The sequence below is a fragment of the Mirounga angustirostris genome, unplaced genomic scaffold, assembly GCF_029215605.1.
Source record: "Mirounga angustirostris isolate CCGP_5_RB_7025 unplaced genomic scaffold, mMirAng1.0.hap1 SCAF_1, whole genome shotgun sequence".
NCBI classification, from domain to species: domain Eukaryota; kingdom Metazoa; phylum Chordata; class Mammalia; order Carnivora; family Phocidae; genus Mirounga; species Mirounga angustirostris.
In genome coordinates, this window is record NW_026991709.1 from 68,163,525 (window position 1) to 68,176,078 (window position 12,554).

Genomic DNA, 12,554 nt, shown 5'->3' on the forward strand with positions numbered 1-12,554 from the left:
GTTCTGATGGATGTCCTAAGCATCCTCCCCACAAAACCTTGCATTATTTCCATACATTTAGTAAGGAAGGCAGCTTGGTGGAGTGGAAGAGCATGGGTTTGGGAGTTGGGCAGACCTGGGTTCAGCTAGTCCAGCTTTAGTACTAAGTGACTGGCTATATGGCTTTGAGTAGGTTACTTAACTTCTCTGAAACTTATTTTCCTCATCCATAATTTGAGTATGTCTATTTTGTATGATCGATGTGACGTATCATTCATTCAACAATGGGTGATGATGTTCCGGGAATAATTAGAATCTATTACAAGGAAAGAATGAGCTCAGGTTCCTCATTCAGAGCTCCTGAATCAAGCCAGTCTAACCCCCAACCCCCTCCTTACCTTGGCATGCTGGCCAAAAGGTTTCACATTTCCCCGAGTCTTCAATTTTATTCTGTCATGAGTGTTGTGAGCAGAGAAGGTCAGAATGGGTCCACTTAGCTAATACTAGTCCCTTGCGGAACGGCCAGAGAAGGAAGTTTAAGAAAAATAGCCAGAAAGTCTACCTTATGCAACAAGAAATTCTGCTTGAGTACTGAATGGATAAGCCAGAAATGATGCGCCAAGAATCACATCACTGCTTAAGGCATTAGTGTGGGATTTGGGTACAGAAGACCGGAACCCTGGGCCTTCTAGATCTGAGGTCTTGAGCAAGCCTTTTACCCTAGTTATCTGTAGGGTGGGGATCAGAAGTTTGTTTGGCAAGTTTGTTTAGAACAGGAGGAAAAAATTGCCAAGAGACTAGCAGAGTTCCTAGAATATAGCAGGTTCACAGTAAGTGATAGCTTTGCGATAATTCTCAACCCTGTCAACACCGTGTATTGCTGCTCCTGAGTGGTGGGCTCATGCTGTCCACAGGAAGTGACGGAGTAAGACCATTCCATGCTTTGAATGACCTGCCTCCTGGGATGTGACAGCTGTGCTTCAGAAAAGTTGTGTATCATGTGAATTTTAGAAGTTGAATCCTATTTCCTTCTTGACTGACCTGGTCATTGATCTCAGTGAAAGTTTATTGTATGAGCAGAGCTGCCACAATCAGCTTCTACTGCTGCCGTCATTCTAGCCAGGAAATTTGGCTTCAGGAGATTAAGTAAATAACTCGTCCAAGGTCATACAACTAGTAAGTGACATACTTGGGGAATAAGGCTGTCTGATCCAAATGGGGGGAAAAAAAGGGAAAAATGCATAGCAACTCGACTGGGAGGAAATGCATAAAAATATTATTTATACTGTTAATTTATGAGGACTGGGATTGAGACATTAGGTCATTTTATTTCCTATGTCTACTGTATTTTTCAAAAATTTTATGATGAACATGCATTGCTTTTATAATGACCAAAATACATTTGATAAAGAAGAAAAAGTAAATTTAGGAGAATAAAATTTGGGAGAACAGAGCTTAAGCGGTGGCCTATGTTTAGATTGCAGACATGGGTGTGTCAGACTGAAAGGAATGTATTAGACAAAGAGCACACAGAATCAGTAGACGCTCTCTTTCGCTAGGGCTTTGAGGATGGAACTACTTTGTGGAGGTGGCACTTAGGATGATTTGAAGTTTTGGGGGATGAGGGACATGTAGGAGTTAATGAACCATTGCACCAAAGCTTCCTCTACTTCATTTGACTTTGCCTTGGCCTCCTGGTCTAGTGATTGGGGGAATGGGGCAGTAGGAAAGAAGGGGCCAAGGTTCCCTATTGTTTTAAGTGGCCACATCTCAGTGCCAACTGGAGAGACCAGGGCAAGGCCTTAGAAAGCCCCAGCCAGGCAGAGATAAAAGTTCTCTAGAAACTTCGGAAGAATATATATATAAAGCTTATTTATTATTGATTCTGTGAAGTACAAAATGCCCCACCATTCATTATTGCCAAGGGGTTCCCAATGTTCCAGCAGACTTACTATAGCAGTCAGGTGGGACTTTTAAAGAGTACAATATTTTTCTGTTTTAGGATAAGGCTTACTTGCTTGTCAGTTGCTGCCAGTCTCCGCTTAGGTTTGGGTTGTCTCTCCTGGACCCCTCTACCAGAAACTTCCACATCACTTGGAGCCAGCTGGGCCCCTCCTAAACCCTCAGGGTGTCAAGCCACTGGGCAAAGTGTGCAGAAGTCTGGAATCACAGCTGTCTCTCTGGAGAAGGGTGCACACAGAGGATCCCTCTAAGGTCCTCATGCGTATGGCTTGGTACCGGGTCTCTACCAGTTCCCCTCCCCCTACAGAAATAGGCCTTACCTGACCAGACCCCCAATCAATGGAGTATATCCAGAAGAGAGCTTTCCCACAAAAGAGAGGAAGGGGGTAACCTGTAGGCATGCTGGAGGTTTCCAATGGGTGTGCACTGGGTATAGAGTCCTGGGTGTGAATGTAGGATGTTGTTGCTGAGGTCTGTTCCAGAGCTCAGGTTCTTGGCTTTGCTCCCTTATCACATAAAGAAGGGATAGAGTGAACCACACTGGGAACCCTATCTCACCTGATAATGGGGAGCTTTGTGGTACCCTCTGGAGAATGGAGGCCTGTATGTTTCTTAGGCATTCTCTGCCTCTAGTCATCCTTGCTTGGCTCCTGTTTCAGACAAAAAGGGAAGAGATAGACCTTACCTCAAATATGTTCCTAAGTGACAATAATTGTAGAAATTGGATACACCTGTTTGAGGACTATATCAGCATCTAGCTGTCATCTTGTCTGTTTAGGCCTTACCAGGTGCCTTGAAAGAGAGGTGCAACCCCTGCTATTCTTACCGCAGGGGTAGGTAAAGAAAGACGTATAGTGGGATTTTGCATCACAGTCTGGGGAGGGATAGGAAGGCTACATGGTTGGAAACAAGAGTTGGACATTGGCCCAGGAGGAACCTGTGTTTTTGGCCTCCATTGAAGGTAGAAGGGTTTGTGGCCAAGGACTCACCCACAAGGCCTGGATTTTCCCTTGTTGGTCAGAGCAACTCTTCCTTTCTTGATTTAAACTCTTATTATCCTTGGCAGAAGAGATGTTTGGAGGATGGCTCAGGTCCTGTGAGCTAGTCACCATCTTCAGAATTGAGAAAACAGTGTCAGGATTTAATTCACAGAAAGGCCTCTTTTTCGGCCTGGTCAGTCTCTGTGGACACCTGGTATTGTCCTCCCAAAAGAAGAGGGCAGCTGGTAGGACCAATGCCCCATTGCCCTGGGCCACTTTAACTTCTGTTGTCTTGAAAAATAATGTGGCAGGTGAGACAGTTTGTGGGCTCTGCCGCTGACAGGCACAGCCCAGCTCGTGTTTGTAGCCAGAGGAAGCTTAGTTCTGTGCTTCTATGTGCCCTGTGCTGTGTATGGTAATGTCCATGGAATAACGACATACCAAGTTCTCTGCCCTCAAGATGCTTACAGAATGTTAGGAAGGTAAGACACACATGCCTGGAGGCATGGAGCGCCCGGCACAGTGTGCATTGCTGAGTGTCCAGGACTACCGTGGATGTGGCCACCCTGCTCACATCTTTAGAATTCAGGCTCTCGTCTCTAGCTCTCTGCTCTCTGACCCTATGAATATCCTGTTTAACATGTCTCAAATTAAATTCGGCCTCTTCTCCCAAGGTACATTGCCTCTCTTCCTCAAGACTTAGCATCTTGAGTTTCTTCATCATTTTCTCTCTCCCATGGCTGCCTCATCTTAGTCTTCAGATCCAGTAGCCTTTTATAACCTCTTGCCTACATCCCTTCCTTTTTCCTCTTCCCCACTGTTTGCCTTATGCCTCGGTGCTTCAAAAGCCTTCTGGCTGGCATTTCTGGTCCTGCCTTGCTCCTGTCTAGCTTGCCCGGATCCATCTCCCAAAACAGACAGTATCTGCAGATGCTCTCCATCTCCAAGAGTCGTGACAACCCAGGGTTGTATCAGGATTGCCTGGGAGAAGATCAAGTGGGATAACTGGGGCTACCAGGGAATCCATCCTAGGGAGCCCCCTAAAAATACTTGGTGAAGTGATCATTTTTATTAGCCGGGATTCTACACATAGATTACCCACATTGTGATACATTTATGGCAACTTGTAAAACCTGGGGCTGGTTTCTCCCTGCCACTCAGCAGGTGGTCATGTCACCTGTCCTAACCATCCTGGTGTGTGCTAGGATATTGACTCTTTGGGGTATTAGCTGGAACGAAATACCCCCAAGAGGGTAAGGTAGCTGCTGATGTCAAAAGTCAGGGCATTCGCTGTCAAGCCAAGGGTGGTGGAACTAAATGGTGGAAAGAGACAAGCATGAGAAGCCAGGAGTCTCGGTTTCAAGCCAGTTCAACCATCAACTGTGTCACCTTGTGTGTAAGTTACTTTCCCAGTCTGGCCTCAGTTTTCTCAGATGCAAAACAAAGTCCAATTCTGGATTAACCATACTACAGTTCTCCTCTATTTTCAAGGGAATTTGGAAGGTAACTGTATTTTCTGACCTTATGTCAATCTCTCCTTGCCTTATGCCAAAAAGGCACCCTCAAGCCTTGGCTGAAAGGAATTATAAGGTGTTGGTATTAGGAGGGACTTTGCAGATCATCTGATTCAGACTCCTACCTGATGGGCATCCATAATATCCAGAAAGCAAAGGAGACAACAGATTGATTTTCTGTCAGACTCCTGGGGCAGAGAGGCCCACTGGGTCTCACGGGCTCAGAGCACTTAGTGAATATCACTTGACCATCCCTAAGAAGAGATGGAGGTGATTTCTCTTGTTAGCGTCGGAGAGAATGCCCAGGTGGGCAACATTGCAGGGGCAGATGTGCTAGCTGGCTTTCTTTGTTCTCTCTTCTTTTCCTTTCCATGGGACTTGGGAGTCTGGGCCTCTGCTCTGTGCAGATGGAGACCTCCCCAGGGCAAAGCTAGTCATCTCTTATGCACTCAGGGCAAGGCTATTGCTTGGCAAGCGTGGACTCAGGCAGAGCCCTCTGTTGCCTCCCTGTAGCATTTTAAACACGTTTTAAACATATCCTGGTAACCTTGACTACAACCCGTAGTCTAGTAAAAATATCAGGAGAGGTAGTTAGTTGGGAGCAAAATTAGGGAGGTGAGGGTCCCCAATGAGTCAGAAGGTTGGGAGGGGTCATGAGGAATCAGAAGATGATTATGAAGTGCTGGTAAGGAGTGGGTTTGAGGTATGTTGGAGGTAATTTATTTTAGTGGCCAGGAGCCCAGAAGTTTCTTCTTATCCTCTGCAGTTTTCCCACAGTTATCTAAGCCTCACGTCTTGGAGAGCTGTCCCAGTCTGTTCAGGGCATTGCTATGTGATAGGTGCACTTTCCCATAGCTACTCATCCAAGCCAGGATTTCCTGAAGCGTAGTGTGGACATTTGCATCAGCACCACTGGGGGTGAGGGACTCTACCAAAAGATCTGGGCTCCACCCAATGTGCAGATCCAAGTAGTGGCATCCCAGTGTTTGCCTGAGATAAAAGAATAGCACAGTTTTTATATCTCTCTTGGGTCCACAGTATACCTCTTTATTAAAAGAGTGATGTTTAAACAACACTAAGCAAGCAGGGAAAGGAAGATAATTCTTTCAGAGCAAACATTTTAAAGAAACAAATGCCCAGGATGCACAGCTGTGTCTTCCTCATTAAGCCTAGCTTCCCCTTCCTCTGTTTTCCCCTAACCCTAATCATACACCCCAGCGTGGATCTAAACGATGCTAAGTTTGAGCCTGGGGTGACTGGTGCGGGGGGCGGGGGGAGGGTGTTTGGCCTTATTTGGTTTCATAGTTGTGCCTTCTCAGCTGCTGATCTTACCTTTGCCCTTCTCTGCCAGGGCTACTCTGTTTCTCACCAGCGAGGGAAGCTGTAGAGTGGCTTTTAGAAAGAGTGTCCTGGTGTTCCCTTTCTAGTGCCCCTGATTGGTTCCAGACCCAGCCTTTCCTGCCCTCCAGCTCCTACCCTGAAGACCACACAGTTTTCCAAGATTTGGGGAAATACAAACTTTCTGGTTCCCCAGACTTTCTCTGCCAGTTTAGTTTTGTGCTTTAGTTTGTCCTTCCCCCAACTTTCATCAGCAAAAGAGGAACAATCCACCCTCTCCTTTTCTTAACCTAGGAAAAGAAGGGAGTGGATATGTAGGGAAATGGCAAGGAGGTCCTTGTTGGCTCTTCAAAAAGACCCAAGTTGGAATCTTGGTCCCACAACTTATGAGCTGTGTAACCTTCAGCAGGTCATATAAACTCTCTAAGAATCAGTCTCCTCATCTGAAAAGTGGCAGGAGAAGATGACCTACCTCCCAGCACTGATGTGAAGATTCAGTAGAGAAACAGGAGAAAGCTCTAGGTCAGGGCCCCTCACATATCAGTTACTCACTGAATATCATCATCCTTCCACTCTTCTCCCACCAGCTTCACTCTCTGTTCTTCCTCTCAGCTCCACTTGGCCCCTTGACAGCGTTTACACATGCCCCATCCCTCATCCCGCTTCCTACAATGAACAACACTGTCCCCCTCTACAGTGTATCATGCCCCCCAACTTATAAGTAGGTTATTTCTAAAAATTCATTAGTAAGTCAGGTGCCAGAACTTGTCTTGTGCTTTTCTTAAAAAACCCCACATTTATGCATAATGGTTAAACATTCCCAGGCTAGACCAAAATAACTCACCACATATCATACATTTGCAATGAAAAAAAAAAAAAAGTAGAGAGCAACATTGTTTTAATAGTAAGCATAGCAAAAACCTCAGCAAAGAGAAGTCCTATTTCATTTTTTCTGGAAAGCTGCTTATGATCAAAAGCAGGTTAAATTAAATTAGATGATGAGGAGGTGGGTGGTTGCAGCTTTTGTAGCAGCTCTGACGTTGATTTCTGGGTACTTTCAAGGGCTTTAGAGTTTTGGCTTTGGTTCTTTATTAGCTTTAATTTACTTCAAAATGCATGGCTCTGCCTTCTTGCTGATGCAGGTGTAAATCCCTGGCATGGAGCCTGCACTTATAGCCATGATTAGGATTATTTTTGGCCCCAAAATGGAACAAAGCAGGGAGGAGAAGGTAGAGGACTGGGAAAAAGAAATCTTTTCCTGGGGTAGTTTGAAAAGAATTGGAAACAAAGAAGAGAGACAGATAGACCTGGATATGTATGTGCTGTGAAAATATAGTTTGGGGTGGAGCGTGATTCCTCTGAGAGATACAGGAGCATAACATCTTCCCTCTGATGGGGAAGAAAGGAGGAAGTAGAAAAGAAAAACCAAATCAAGTGGGAGGGTGAGTGCCAAGTGTTTTAGGAACAGAGTATAGTGACCCTATGGCAGACTGGGGATGAGAATCTGGTTACTAGCCTAAGTTGGGATGTTTCCACATTAGCTGTTAGTATCCCAAGAGTAGCTTTATAGTGACATAGCATCCTTTTGTAGTAGGAAAAGTCAACCTGATGAAAATCATATATAAGATAATATTATCCTAAGGGAATTAAATACAAATGTAGATACTGGAAGATATTAATTAGTCAGAAGTCCAAACAATAGGGTGGCAAATACTGGGGTCTAGAGAGAGGACTTAGGGCAATGTATTAGTTATCTATTGCTGAGTAACAAGTTACTCCAAAACTTAATGGCTTAAAATAACACACATTTATTCCCTTACAGTTTTTGTGGATCAGGAGTTCAGAAATGGCTTACTGGGTCCTCATAGTCTCTCATAAGGCTGCAGTCAAGGTAGCATCCAGGGCTGGGGTCTCATGTGAAGACTTGACTGGAAAACAATTCACTTTCAAATTCAGTTAATGGTTGTTGGCAGTTCCTCAAGGGTTGCTTGACTGATGACGTTCGTTTCTAGTTGGCTGTCAGCTGTCGGCTGATCTCAGTTACTTGTCATATGGGTCTGCCCAACATGACAACTTGTTTCATCAAAGCCAAGAAGAAAGAGTGTTCCAGGAGATGGAAGTCATAATTGTATGTAACCTAATCATGAAAGTGACATCTTGTCAGCTCTGCCAATATTCTGTTGGTTAAGGAGCAAGTCACTTAGGCCAGTGTATACTCAAGGAGAGGGAATTTCATGAGGGTATGGAAACTAGGAGGATGGACGGGCACAGTCTTAGACTCTGCTTGCCACAGGTAGGGAGCATTAACCAAGACAAGGACTCAGGAGATTGAAGGATCTGGTGGCCCAATCCCATGCGGTTCCATCTAGTGGCTCTTTAGCCATCTCACTATTGGTCTCCAGTCCTGAGAGATATGCTTTCCACCTGGGTTCCTTGTGCTGTTCTACCAATTTGACCAAAACAGCATCTTCACAGATGTTCTTCTTCATTAGAGATTTTCGTACTGAATATAGAACTCATAAAAAGAAACATAAAGTGATAGGGAAGAGGGGCAGAAATGTTCAAAATATTGAATATATATTTATATGTACAGGATGTTATGGACTGAATTGTGTCCCTCCCATTCATATGTTGAAGCCCTAACCCCCAATACCTCAGAATGTGACTATAAAGAACTGATTAAATTAAATTAAATTAAATTGAATGAAGCCATCAGGGTGGGCCCTAATCCAGTAGGACTGCGATCTTTGTAAGAAGAGGAGATAAAGACACAGAGAGACACCAGGAGTGAGTGTGTGCACAGGGGCAACCATGTGAAGAGGCAGGAGGAGGAAGGCCATCTACAAGCAAAGAGAGAAGCCTTGGGGGAAATCAACCCTGCCAGCACTTTGTCTCATGCCTGAGGCCAAAGCTTATCCTAGGGACACCTGCTTACTCTAGGCTCCTTGAATTTCTCTCCCTTCTTCATCAGAAGAGACTCACGTGGGCTTCATTTCTTCCCTGTCACTTCTGCATTTCTCTCAAAGCTCTAATTCAAGCTCCTAATTATGGGGCTTCTGTACTGGGTCCTGTGCACTATGATCCTCCTAGGATCCTAGGCTGAGGGTCTGCCCTTCTTGGAAGGTCTGTCTGGCTCTGGCTCTTGTGTGGCTGGTAGTTGCTCCAGTGTTTGTTCCTTCCTGTTCTCTCAGGAGAGGAACAAACCAAGGGTCTCAACCATACGTTGCCCCGGCCCAGGCAAACCTGGCACACAGTGCCAACTACCCTCTGTCATGCACTAGGGAAGAGCTGCCTCATAAACCCACAAGGCAGCCAGGAAAGGGGGAGAAAAGGATCAGAGGAAGACCCAAGGCAACCCAAGGCAACCCAACGGTCATGTGTCAACCCAGAACACTTCATCTCAACTCTAGGTGAGATGGAGGTAGTATCCATCCCCTGCTGTCAGCCGCCTCTCTGCCTTTCATTTTCAAGGCCACTGGGTATTCATTTTGACCTGGTTTGTAAGCATGTTCGGCAGTGAGTTGACCAAGGGAACTGCCTTCTGAGCCAGGTTAGGAAGGCCAAGACAAAGTCTCACATGGTCTCACTTTGGCAGTGACCCATAATGGAGTTACCCGGCTTGAGAGCACAGCTTATTGGCATTGGTTGCCTCATGAGAGGAAAAAGATGTGTTCAGTGGAGGGTATTCACAAGACCCTGTGCGGCAGTTCCTAAAGAGAAGATATGGGACATCTTTGAGCAGCAACAATATTCTAGAATAACCATGGCGTTGCCCTCGAGGAGTACACCATTCACGGATATTTGGTGCCACTGGTCTCTTGAAGACATTCACCATACTGGTTAGGTACTTGGATTCTGGAGCTAGACCTCCTGGGTTTAAATCCTGATTCTACTTTCTTCTCTATTCCCCAGTGTTCCTGGTTGTTAAATGGGGGTAATAGCTGCAGCAAACTCCATAGGATTTAAGCAAGGATTAAATGAGTTAATATTTTAAAGGTGATTAGAAGCATGTCTTGCAAATGAGTAATAGAGATTACTTTAAAAGTCTTTTTTTCCAAATTTTTATTGTGATAAAATATATATAAAATTTAGCACCTTAACTGTTTTTTTAAGCATACAGTTCAGTGGTATTAAATACATTCATAATATGCATCCTTCCTCACCATCCATCTCTGTAACTCTTTTCTTGCAAAAACTGAAACTCTGTACCCATTAAACATTAACTCCCCATTCCCCTGCCCCCAGCCCCTGGCAACCACCACTGTACTTCCGTCTATGATTTTGACTACTCTAAGTACCTCATATAAGAGGAGCCATGCAGTATCTTTTTGTGACTAGTTTATTTTACTTAGCCTAGTGTTCTCCAAGTTTATTTGTCTTGTGGCATGTATCAAAATTTCCTCCCCTTTTAGGGCCAATAATATTCCAGTGTGTATGTACCACATTTTGCTTATCCATTCATCTGTCAATGGACACTTGTGTTGCTTCTACATTTTAGCTATTGTGAATAATGCTGCTATTAACACGGGAATACCATTATCTCTTCAAAACACTGCTTTCAGTTCTTTTGGGTATATACCCAGAAGTGGAATTGCTGGATCATGTGGCACTTCTATTTTTAATTTTTTGAGGAAGTGCCATATAATTTTCCACAGCAGACCTACAATTTTACATTCCCACAACAGTGCAAATCCTTACCAACATTTGTTAATTTCTGGTTTGGTTTTTTTTTTTTTTTTTTTTTTTTTTTAATATAATCATCCTAATGAGTGTGAGGGGATACTTCATTGTAGTTTTGATTAGCAGTTCCCTAAGGATTAGTGATGTTGAGCATCCTTTCTGTGCTTGTTGGCCATTTGTATATCTTCTAAAAGTTTTCTTTTTTTATGACCCAGTAAATTTTATTTTTTATTTCTAATTCCAGTTAGTCAATATACAGGGTTATATTAGTTGCAGGTGTATAATATAGTGATTCAACAGTTCCATAGGACACCCAGTGCTCATCACCACAAGTGTACCCCTTAATCCCTATCCTCTATTTCTCCCATCCCCCACCCCCTCGCCTCTGGTAACCATAGTTTGGTCTCTATAATTAAGAGTCTGCTTCTTGATTTCTCTCTTTCTTTTTTTCCCTTTGCTCATTTGTTTCTTAAATTCCACATATGAATGAAATCATGGTATTTGTCTTTCTGGCTGACTTATTTTGTTTTGCATTATACTCTCTAGCTCCATCTATGTTGCTACAAATGGCAAGATTTCATTTTTTATGGCTGAAGAATATTCCATTGTATATGTATACCATATTTTCTTTATCCATTCCTCAGTTGATGGAAACTTGGGCTGCTTCCATATCTTGGCTATTGTATATAATGCTGCTATAAATATGGGGGTGCTTGTGTCCCTCCAAATTAGTGTTTTTGTCTTCTTTGGGTAAATACTTGGTAGTACGGTGTGATTGCTAGAACATAGGTAGTTCTATTTTTAACTTTTAAAAAAATTTTCTTGGGGCGCCTGAGTGGCTCAGTCATTAAGCGTCTGCCTTCGGCTCAGGTCATGGTCCCAGGGTCCTGGGATCAAGCCCCACATTGGGCTCCCTGCTCAGTGGGAAGCCTGCTTCTCCATCTCCCACTCCCCCTGCTTGTGCTCTCTCTCTTGCTGTGTCTCTCTCTGTCAAATAAATAAATAAAATCTTAAAAAAATTTTTTTTCTTGAGGGTGGATGGGGAGGGGTAGAAGGAGAGGGAGAGAGAGAATCTTAAGCAGGCTTCCATGGTCAGTGTGGAGCCTGATATTGGACTCGATCTCACGACCCTGAGATCATGACTTGAGCTGAAATCAAGAGTTGGATGCTTAACTGACTGAGCCACCCAGGCAGCCCTCTATTTTTGACTTTTTGCGGAACCTCTGTACTATTTTCCACAATGGCTATACCAGTTTACATTCTCATCAACAGTGCAGGAGGGTTCCTTTTTATCCACATCCTTGCCAATACCTGTTGTTTCTTGTGTTGTTGACTTTAGCCATTCTGACTGGTGCAAGGTGACATCTCCTTGTAGTTTTGATTTGCATTTCCCTGATGGTAAGTGATGATGAACTTCTTTTCATGTGTCTGTTGGCCATCAGGATGTCTTCTTTGGAGAAATGTCTGTTCATGTCTTCTGCCCATTTTTAAATTGGATTATTTGAGTACTGAGTTCTATAAGTTCTTTATATATTTTGGATACTAACCCTTTATCAGATATGTCATTTGCAAATATCTCCCATTCAATAGGTTGTCTTTTAGTTTTGTTGATTGTTCCCTTCTCTGTGCAGAAGCTTTTTATTTTGATGTACTCCCAATATTTTATTTATCTTTTAAAAGTCTTTTTAATGTGTGATTGCTTTTGTGGTAGGCACTGAAGGGAGAGACCTTGTCTTAAACATCACTGAATCCACACAGTGCCCAACCAGAACCTATTGGAAGTGGGTGAAAATATTTCCTGAACAAAATGCTAAGAGCTCTGATAATTTCCTGGGTGTTAGGGGCTAAGGCTAATAAACTTGTTCTTTTTTCCTTGGGAATAAAAACTCTCTTACTGACTAAGAGCTCTGATAATTTCCTGGGTGTTATATATTAGGCAGGGGCTAAGGCTAATAAATTTGTTCTTTTTTCCTTGGGAATAAAAACTCTCTTACTGGTTGTTCCCTTAGAGAATCTCTCCAGCCAGTTTAACACACCCGAATTTCAGCCATTAATGTAACATTCCGTTGACATGTTTCCCTCAGAATGCCTGAGTGGTGTT

General features: G+C 43.6%; 1 protein-coding gene across 14 annotated transcripts in view; it reads left to right on the plus strand.

Moving 5' to 3' along the window:
• KALRN (kalirin RhoGEF kinase) overlaps positions 1 to 12,554 on the plus strand; it is a 655,214-nt gene that overhangs the window by 141,530 nt on the left and 501,130 nt on the right. The gene's annotated exons all lie outside the window — the stretch shown is intronic.